This window comes from Anolis carolinensis, chromosome 5 (assembly GCF_035594765.1).
Source record: "Anolis carolinensis isolate JA03-04 chromosome 5, rAnoCar3.1.pri, whole genome shotgun sequence".
NCBI classification, from domain to species: domain Eukaryota; kingdom Metazoa; phylum Chordata; class Lepidosauria; order Squamata; family Dactyloidae; genus Anolis; species Anolis carolinensis.
Genome location: NC_085845.1, coordinates 91,495,907 through 91,507,121, shown reverse-complemented (window position 1 = coordinate 91,507,121; position 11,215 = coordinate 91,495,907). Strand labels below are relative to the sequence as shown.

Here is an 11,215-nt window from a genome sequence, read left to right as displayed (position 1 = left end):
TACATGTCACATGTGCGTATTCGTTTTTGAATGAAACATGTTGAACTATTCTTCTTTTTGTGGTGTAGGAACCGACTATGTTCTTTCCATATTTTTCTATTCTGATACAAAACTTTTCATTTTTCTATTCTGATTAAAATTTCTTGCATTTCTCCAGAAGATGGCACTGAAGATCTTGCTAGGTCCAAAAGGGAGACTAGACCAAACAACCTGTAAACTTCCATATTACACACTTACACACATAAACATACATACACACAGACATTCAAATCATGTCTATTCCTGATATTTTCTACTCTGATTGATAACATGTGCATAAATGTGTGCTCAGAGTTATAGCATCTCAAGAGTGTGGGTTACCTGATACGTTGCCCTCCCCAATCCTCCATATGTAGCTTCTTAAAAGTTTTTTTTTTTGGTTAGCTTTACATTGAATTAAGAACCCAAACCTGGTTGCTATCACACCTGCTGGCACACATTTCCCAATGAGTGGATGCCACAATTTTATGTGATAATCCAGGGATATTGGGAGTGTAGAACACCTGAAATCCTAGAGAGAGGTCTATCAAAACTCATTTGTTAAGTGTGTTGTCGAAGGCTTTCTTAACCGGGATCACAGGGTTATTGTATGTTTTCTGGGCTGTATGGCCATGTTCCATAAGTATTTTCTCCTGATGTTTTGCTCACATCTCTGAGGGTCCCTGCCATAGATGTGGGCGCAACATCAGGAGAGAATACTTCTGGAACATGGCCATACAGCCCGGAAAACATACAACAACCTCATTTGTTAACGTTCCCTGGATTGGAAATGGAGCCTATTTTTCATTTCCTGAAGCCTTCAGCAGTCTCTATTAATAACCGAGAGGTTGGGAAAATTAGGAATTGTGTCATGAGAAGGGGTGGATGGGAAGATCTAGTAGGGTTGCCATCTGTCTCTTTGGTTCTGCCTGATCTTTTAAGTATTTCCCACCAATCTAAGGCCTCTTCTGCACTGCCATATAAAATCCAGATTATCTGCTTTGAAACAGATTATATGGCAGTGTAGACGTGTATAATTCAGTTCAAAGTAGATAATATGGATTATCTGCTTTGATAATCAGGATTATATGGCAGTGTAGAAGGGGTCTGGACCATGCAGTATGCTCTCTATCTCCTAAGATCCCTGGTGCCTTCAGGTGAGATAGAGGGTGCTTTTCTGTCTCTTGTGCTGATGAAAGATTTGCTTGGATTCCAGTTGGCTTTTGTTTATGGAATTGTTATCGAAAATAACCCCTCAAACGAAATCCCAATTGCGGCCTGGATGGACGACATGGTGAGGTCTCCTGGCTGCTACTCTTTTATTACCAGAAAATCAAGCGAGCCCATTCTTCCCAGATCTTGCTTCATTCATCCACTAAATCTGGATCTACACTGCCCTATATCCTAAGATCCGATCCCAGAATATCTGCCTTGAATTGCATTATATGAGTCTCCACTGCCATATAATCTGGGATAAACTGATAAATCTGGTATCAGAACCTGGGATGTAGGGCAGTGTAGAAGGGGCCTCAGTATGCAAAGGCACCTCACATCCCCTCACAACATGCACCTTTCAAAATAAATAGGGATCGGCCATCAACTATTTCCCTGGTATCACAAACGTATGTCAAATGTCTATAAAATGTCCATGCTTGTAGCTGGAAAGTATGTCAGATTTGAGATGATGCTGTGTCCACTGGCATCCCTTTTTAGCCATTGCTGAATAAACCATTTCTGCTCTCGCCTTCATCCTTGTGTGTCTTCATTGGATCAACGGGAGCTCTGGCATGCCAGGAAAACCTAAGATTTCAGACAACAGAATATAAGGTGATGCCATCTTGTTCTTTGCTTAGAGCAGCAAAAGGTTTGCTAAACCTATCCCGCAGTATATTGATTGTCTTTGACATTGCAGTTCTTACTAAGCCATACATTTTGATTTTACCTCTAGTCAGTCAACATTTATTTTTCTTTCAGGATTTGCCTTGCCCTGAACAAACTCACAGGGGTTTTGATCTCAATAGCAGAGGTGGTTAGGGCCCCAGATGGGCATAGTTTATCACAACCTCTGAGGATGCCTGCCATAGATGTGGGCGAAACGTCAGGAGAGAATGCTTCTGGAACATGGCCACACAGCCCGAAAGACACACAACAACCCCGATTATCATTATGTTTATTTATACCCTGCTTTATCTCCCCAAAGGAGACTCAAAGGGGCTTGACATAAAAGCATTGGTTTCCAATTCAAAATATACAAAATGCAAACATTTAAACAGAATTAAACACATGCAGTATTGAAAAATCTGTTAAAATCCACCAAAGAGTTCATGGATATGAACTTTCTTTCTGACCAATATTAAATGGAAAGCTTGGGAAATTAACATTTTAGCAAACAGCTGGTAGAGTGCTCCACCCAACATAGATGAGGTCTGAGATTGAGGTCCCTTCCATACTGCCATATAAAATTCAGATGATCTGCTTTGAACTGGATTATATGGCAGTATAGACTCATAAAATCTAGTTCAAAGGAGATAATCTGTATTTTATATGGCAGTGTAGATGGGGCCTGATTTTCTTTTCGAAGCCCTATCCGGCCCTTACTGTCCTATATCCCAGGATGTGATCCCAGATTACCTGCTTTGAACTGGGTTATTGGAGCCCAAACTACCAGATAAGTGAGCAAAAGTACTGCAAATCCCATCATCCATGGTGCGTTGTGTCTCAAACCACAGCAGGACATAAAGTGTGTGATGAGGGGTATGTGTGCCACGTTTGGTCTTCAGTCATTGGTGTGGGTTCCAGTGGTCTCAAGAATTGAGTGAAGGTACCGCAAATCCCATCAGCCCCGGTCCGTTGTTTCCTCAAACTGCAGGAGGATGTAAAGTGGACTACGTTGCACCTTTGTGTCAAGTTTGGTACAGTTTCGTCATTCATGGGTATCACAGAGGTCTGTGGGAGGTGAATTGGGTGAGGATACTGCAAATCCAATCATCCATGGTCCCTCTTCCCCCAAACTGTACCAGGACTTAATGTGGGTGACAATGCACATGTGTGTCAAGTTTGGTATATTTTCATCATTCATGGGCATCACAGAGGTCTGTGGAAGGTGAATTGGATGAAGGTACTGCAAATCCCATCACCCTTGGTCCATCCTCCCCCAAACTGCTGCAGCATGTAAAGTGTGTCATTTGGGATATGTGTGCCAAGTTTCATTCAGTTTTGTCATTTGTAGCCGTTGTTGTGGTCTCAAGAAGTGACTGAAGGTACTGGAAGTCCCATCATCCTTGGTCCATCCTCCCCCAATCTGCCCCAGGATGTAAAGGGGGTCATTGTGTGCCAAGTTTGGTCCAGTTCCCTCACTGGTGGGTGTCGCAGTGGTCTGTGGAAGACGGAAGTGATTGAAAGTACTGCAAATCCCATCATCTGTGGTCCATCCTCCCCCAAATGGCACCAAGTCACAAAGTGCATCATGGTGGTTATGCGTGCCAAGTTTGGGCCAGGTCTATCCTTCCTGGCAGTCATAGTGGGTATGAAGCATAGTTTAGAAAGCTGAATTTTTTTTAAAAAAAATAGAGTTTAGGTTAACAATTGGAGTCCATATAAACTGATACACTGTCGTCAATGAAACGTTGTCCACATTTTTTGTCTATTCTGATCTGGCTGAGTTATATATGATAGAGAGTCAATTGGTTGTTGAAATGCTGAGGGTGTAGGCTGGATAATGTTAGGTGTGTGGCTACATTGGGGATAATGGTTGGTGTTCTTTCCCTCCTTAGATTGAAACCAAACAAGCAATCTTTTAAAAGTTTTAATCCTTCATGGCTGGGCAGGAAGAAAAGACTGCAAGACTGAAAGCTTGTTGCAACTTATACCTACAATGATTTATTTTAAAAAATATTTTTGTTAAACACATCCTCAAAATAACAATGCTATACTATCTAAAACACATTAATGGAATAAAACATTAACTGCAAACTCCCTTAACACACTTGAACTAGTAAATACTCAAAGCAAAAAGGCACAGAAAGAAAATGAATACAAAGGGGAGGAGAAACAGCTTGGTATTGCCCTCTCAGCCTATTTCCTTTAATACAACCTTTATTGACTAATTATGTATCCTTCAAATTAAATAACATAATTTCTGGTTAAGATTCACCATTACAGAAGCTCAATTTCTGTTAAGCTTTCCACCAAAATTTAAATGTTGTAACTGTTTATTGAAAATGCTTGTTTTTATAAACAGATTATAGCATAGAGATGAGGCACCCTTTAATAATTGCTTGCAATGATAGTGCTATGATTCCATGTTAACTGCTATTGTATTATTACTCCTATTAGTATTGGTGTTTTAATCTTGTTCTGTATTTTTAAAGATATGTATTTCAATTGCATTGTGTTTTATGGACATGGACACAATCATGGACACAATCCACTTGAAAAATTTCCCCTTCTTTTTTGTTCTGTACGTGAAAATGCTGTCACGTTTTCAATAGGCTTGTTAAGCCAATGTGGTTATGTTCATAGAGTAAATCAAATCAGCCAACATAAAGTATTTTTTCTTTTTATTGAATGAGCAAATCAATCACACATCAGTATTGTAAATTTCTGTGCAAAAGCATTGGAAGTGCTTTACTAAAAATTACAACATAGAAACACATTAACAAATTCATACAATCAGATTTAGAAATGTAACAACACAGAGGAAACAGAATTACAGTAGATTTACAACACAAGACAAAATACATGGAATTAAATAGAAAATATTGTAATAAATCATTAATTATAGTGCAATTGATTTATGCATAAATAGAACTAATTATCTAGAAATCTGTTATTAACAAAAATTGTCAAAAATCAAGGCAGCCACAGTCTTACCAAATTACGGCAACAATGGAAATAGTGCAAAAACACCACAAAAATAGTTATTTGTACTGTAAACAGCTAAAAAAATCCATCTCGCTAAAGTTAATATACAATTTAATTTAATATAAAATAGTCATTAGCCACCAGAAATGGTTTAAACAGCTTTACAGAGCAGTAGTTCTAAAAACAGAGGCACCGTTTTTTAATATAAAATATTTGAGAAACACTCAAATAAGTAGAAAGCATGTAGGACTTGCTTTCACTTTCATTTAAAAGTCTGCTGAAATATGAATTTTCAGAAACGTGTCAATTTCTCAGTAGCAACTCAATTTTAAAAGTACTTCAAAATTATAATTTAAACAACTTTTCAAACAAATAAATTAGGGTTGAATAAGGGGAATCTATTTGTTTCCCTGCCTTTCCTCAGTTGTATAATCAAAGGTTCCACCTATTGGTTAGAAATAATTACATTTCTTTTTAAAACGTACCGGTTGAACATTATCTACAAACTATCAAAAATAGTTTAATAGACTATTTCTGGCAAAAAAAACCCAAGTAGTAAAATGCTGAAAATTAATTATATTACATCCAAAACTACCACTGCTATAGTCAATAGCAAAATGATCCCTGATTTTATGAATCTGTTATTTTTTGGTCAGGTCATCTTTTAAATGATATTAAATGTGTTCTGTATCTTGTCTTTGATATATATTTCTGGCTAAAATGCAATGTTGTCTGACAAAATTTTTAAAAGCTGGGGTTCCAGCCTCCAAACAGCGTGAGAGGCAAAGCCACACACTTCCATCCCTTGCTCAACATAACGGAGGACACAAGGTGAGAAGAGGAACGCAAAAGATGGCATGTTTGTACAACATCATGAATGTCCCTTTGGATCCCAGCCCATGCTTTTAAGCCATAAATTAAAAAGAGGAGTAAAGTGTTATTGAAAAACTCTTGAGATTTGTAATCTTGTTGGCTATTGGGGAAAAATGCAACAAAGTAATCTTTTGACTTCTGACAAAAAGATGGCTTTGTTTTTTTTTAAAATTAAAGATGACCTTGACATTTAGTATTTGACAGTCTCAACTATCTAATGAAAATCTTGGTTTATAATGATTTGCTTTCCAATATGCAAATGACCAAAAAATTCAATGCATAAATAACAAGGGAAACAGTAGATGTGTTGACTGCAGTTGTGTTAATCTTTATTTTGTAAGTGTCTTCAATTTGTAAAAATCAGTAAGGACTGGGTGTTTATCAAGTTCATTATGAAATACTATCAATAAGTTAAACGGTGTACGTTAAAAAATACTTTATGCAAATTATATGTCACAGATACTAAATTATGCAGTCTTTTAGGAAATGTATGCTAAATGGGTTGGGTAACAACAATATAGGGTAAAACAGATAAAGATTTTAATATTGTAACTTTCCATTTAAAAAAAAAGAAACTAGTTTTCAATAAAAAGGCCATTGATGTCTCAATTCCACTGTGTATGTAATATGATTGTATTCCCCAGTTTAAAATGTAATGGGTATGATCTTTCCCTTAGTGTCCACATAGAAATGTATCCTCACAGGGGTTGAAAACTCTCTTGCATTCCTTCATCCCATGGCAATTGATTTATGCATAAATAGAACTAATTATCTAGCAATCTATTAACAAAAATTTGTCAAAAATCAAAGCAGTCAATTTTACCAAATTACTGCAACAATGGAAATACTGCAAACCCCCCTCCCCCAAAAAACCCCAACCCCACAAATAGTTATTTGTACTGTAAACAGCTAAAAAATCTGTCTCCCTAAAGTTAATATAGAATTTAATTTAATATAAAATAGTCATTAGCCACCAGAAATGGTTTAAACAACTTTACTGAACAGTAGTTCTAAAAACAAGCAGTTTTTAAATATAAAATACTTGAGAAAGCACGTAGGGCTTGTTTTCACCTACATTTAAAAGTTGCTGAAATATGAATTTTCAGAAACTTGTCAATTTCTAAGTAGCGACCAGTAACTGAATTTTAAAAGTACTTCAAAATTATAATTTAAATAACTTTTCAAACAAATAAATTAGGGTTGAATAAGGGGAGTCTATGTGTTTCCCTGCCTTTCCTCAGTTGTTTAATCAAAGGTTCCACCTATTGGTTAGAAATAATAACATTTCTTTTTAAAACTTAGAGGTTGAGCATTATCTACAAACTATCAAAAATAGTTTAATATACTATTTCTGGCAAAAAATAAATACGAGTACTAAAATGCTGAAAATTAATTATAATATTACATACAAAACTACCACTGCTAAAGTCAATAGCAAAATGATCCCTAATTTTATGAATCTGTTATTTTTTGGTCAGGCCATCTTTTAAGTGATATTAAGTGTGTTATGTATCTTGTTTTTGATATACATTTCTGGCTAAAATGCAATGTTGTCTGACAAAATTTTAGAAAGCTGGGATTCCGGCCTCCCACCAGCGTGAGAGGCAAAGCCACACACTTCCATCCCTTGCTCAACATAACGGAAGACACAAGGTGAGAAGAGGAACGCAAAAGATGGCAAGTTTGTACAACATCATAAATGTCCCTTTGGATCCCAGCCCATGCATTTAAGCCATAAATCAAAAAGAGGAGTAAAGTGTTATTGAAAAAGTCTTGAGCTTTGTAATCTTGTTGGCTACTGGGGAAAGATGCAACAAAGTAATCTTTTGAATTTTGTTTTTTTTAAAAAAAATTAAACATGACCTTGACATCTAATATTTGACAGTCTCAATTATCTAATGAAAATCTTGGTTTATAATTATTTGCTTCCCAATATGCAAATGACCAAAAAATTCAATGCATATCTAACAAGGGAAACAGTAGATATGTTGACTGCAGTTGTGTTACTCTTTATTTTGTAAGTGCCTTCAATTTGTAAAATTAGTAAGGATTGGGCATTTATCGAGTTCATTATGAAATACTACAAAATAAGGTAAACGGTGTACTTTAAAAATACTATATGCAAATTATATGTCACAGATACAAAGTTCTGCAATCTTTTAGGAAATGCATGCTAAATGGGTTGGTAACAACAATATAGGGTAAAACAGATAAATATTTTAATATTGTAACTTTCTAATTTTTTAAAAAAAAGAAAAAATAGTTTTCAGTAAAAAGGCCATTGATGTCTCAATTCCACTGTGTATATGTAATATGATTGTATTCCCAAGTTCAAAATGTAACGGGTATGATCTTTTCTTTAGTGTCCACATCCAAATGTATCCTCACAGGGGTTGAAAACTCTCTTGCATTCCTTCACCCCATGGCTCAAAAGCATGCAAAAGAACTTATCGAATAAGTAATTTTTAGTATCTAGGACTGCTTCCCTTCCAGAGGCACAAGAAAAATGGAGTGTGCACAACCTGACTAAACAGAGGATGGGATTTGGATTGCTTACAGACTTCCTACGGTGCAAGACTGCCCTGGTGCATTGTCTGCATACTGATAATAAAAAGGGAGAAAGCAACATAACCCTTTGAATATCTCTAGAAGATAAGATCACGTGAACATGAATACTTCTAAAGTTATTTAAAAACTGTCGTCTAAAGGTAGCTGATCCTCTGAGATTTTTTCAAAAGTTATATCTCTAGAACGAACTGTACAATTTCCAAATATACAAAACAATTCTAGTACTGAAAGTTCAATACAGTTTCCCTGTTTGTATATGTAAATCTATCAAAACCCTGAACTGTAAAATTTGGTTATTAGCAAAGTGATGATGTGTCAGCCCACCAAAATGAAAACCTGAAAGTTTTGAAATGTCACAGCAGCAAATACATTACTGTTATACTGAGGTTTTTCAACAGGAGTATTACAAAATCCTTAAATAAATATAAGTAGTCATAACACCAACTAATCAGTACACTTAAACCAAAATGACCATCCTCAAGCTCATTCTGTGCACATTATGAACATGCTCTAATCTACATTCCAACTTTCCTCTCAAACCCTTACAAGTTAGCTTATTTTCCCCACTAAAGGAAATCAGTTACATTTTTATGCCTTGGTATTCCATCTTATTTAATAATCATACTATAGCTACACTAAATTTGTCATTTTTCACAAGTATATATGTTGTAAACACCAAATTTCTTGCTAAACCAACAATAAAATGATAAGACCTCAGTTGGATATCTAACACACGCGTTGAAAATGTAAATGTTTTCTCTGTATCAGATGTTAAGCTGCCACGTTTTTTTCTTGGCTGTTTATTATCCTTGCGATCCAAACCGTCCTCCGTGGATTCAGAGGTGCCATCTAGAATCCCATTCTTAGTATTAAGACACAAAGGAGAGAGGTCCCCATGCAGAAAGTAGGAGTCGACCCTTGACTGAGTTACAGATGCACAACATTCAGTTTTGTTCTGTTTCGGGAGTATACTTTTCAGTTTTTGAAGAGCTGATCCTTCTAAGACTGTTGAGGTTTTAGAAACATGGTACATAACATCCAGAAGTCCAGCACTATCAGGCTGTTGTTTGGGAACAGCCCTCATTCTCAGCTGAGGAATTTTTAGCTGTACAGTTGGACCTGATGTTCCATATTGTACAATTTCATTTTTCTTTAAATTGAGTGACCATTCTCTGTAGAGTTAACTGGTGAAGGTAACTGGAAGCTGTTGGGAATCTTAATTCTCAGGTTTCAAGTTAGAGTGAGTTTCCTTTTTTCTGTGCGCTCTACTTGAGCTTTTGCACACAAGGCTACTATTTGCAGCACTGCACATGTTTCTTTACTGTCTTTGTAAGAAGAACTGTCTTTGAATTCCCAAATATTGTTTTTAAAGGATGCAGGCTTTCCTGCTGGTAAGGCTTCTAAGTGGAGAAGTAAAGTTTTTTGAGGTATGCCATAAAGTATGCCTGCTTTATTAATGTCCAGTGCGCCGAACTGAATGTCTTTCAAGGCTTTTGAGAGCAAACCATCGGCAAACTCAGCACTTCTTTCCACATAGTCCTCTCTGTGTCTGTGGTGTCTCCTGAATGGATAGAACAAAATGATGGTGAACTGATGCATGAGAGACTCTCAGACTTCACTCCTTTATTATACTCCTTGCTTAGGTAACATCACTGCTTCTGATAGTTTTAAGTCTTTGAGTTGCTGTAGCTATTGATTACCATAGCAAAAGGTACAGTTCTGGTAGGACCCTTACCTTTTTTCTGGATAGTATCAGCCGGGATGGAAGGAGGGAGGGCCTCATTCAAGGAGATTTCTTCATTCATGGGCACTCTGACCAGGGGAGGAGGAGGAGGAAGATCTACCAGGATGGACGCACAATGGAGACAGCCGTCTCAGGAAGAGGACATGGAGAGAGATCTGAAGAGAGAGAGAAATTATTATTATTATTATTATTATTAATATTATTATTATGTATACACTGCCGAAGATCCGGTGTTGGCCGTAGATACCTGCTAAGTCAAGTGGCCGGCATGACGGCATGGAGCGCTGTTACCTTCTTGCCAGAGGGGTACATATTGGATCTACTCACATTTGCATGTTTTTGAACTGCTAGGTTGGCAGAAGCTGGGGCTAACCCCGTTCCCTGGATTCGAACCACCAACCTTTCGGTCAGTCAGTTCAGCAGCTCAGTGATTTCACCCGCTGCGCCACTGGGCGCATCCCTCCCCCTATTTCCCAATCCCAACTCACGTTAGATGTTTTCAAGGTCCTCGATCTCCAGAGGTGGTTCACTAAGGGAAACAAAAAAAATAATATATTAGAACTTAACACTCAAAGACTCCCCCAGCCCAAAAAAAGGCCCAACCCACACCCAAAAAGTGAGAAGTTACCTCAATTCCTGAGACGGCTGTCTCCAAAGTGCGTCGTCTCCTCCCCTGATCAGAGTGCACTGTCAAAGAAAGAGAAGAGCAGAGTGATTACTGATAAACCTCCTCTGAAAACCTGAGCTCCCCTTCCCCTTTGCAGAAAGACAGTACACCTGCCTTTCATTTCTTACCCAGGTGTCATACTTCTCGACTTGAATGGGGCCCTGCCTCCTTCCATCCCGGCTCCGCTCCGAGGAGGATGCTGTCCATGAGCGCTGTGAAAGAAAGAGATGAGACTTTGTTGAAATTCTGATCCCATCTTCGCAGAAGTACAATTCTCCTGCCTTTCCCTCCTTACCCAGCTGTCCCATGTTGTGATCAAGGAGGAGGAGGATTGCTGTGTCTCAACTGGAACACTAGAGAAGAAGAGAAAAAAGCAAAACGTTAGCAACAGAACCCTGTGTAGCTATTTTGAAGGGGATCAAGGGTTACAACAGGAAAGCACCAGTGAAGGAAAAAAACAACCCAAAGAGAAGGAGGAAGGG

At 37.5% G+C, this 11,215-nt stretch overlaps 1 pseudogene; it reads right to left on the bottom strand.

Annotated features, from left to right (window-relative positions):
- Positions 1-4,464: 4,464 nt before the first annotated feature.
- LOC134299318 (ligand-dependent nuclear receptor corepressor-like protein) lies at positions 4,465-10,017 on the bottom strand (annotated as a pseudogene).
- Between the last annotated feature and the right edge of the window lie 1,198 nt (positions 10,018-11,215).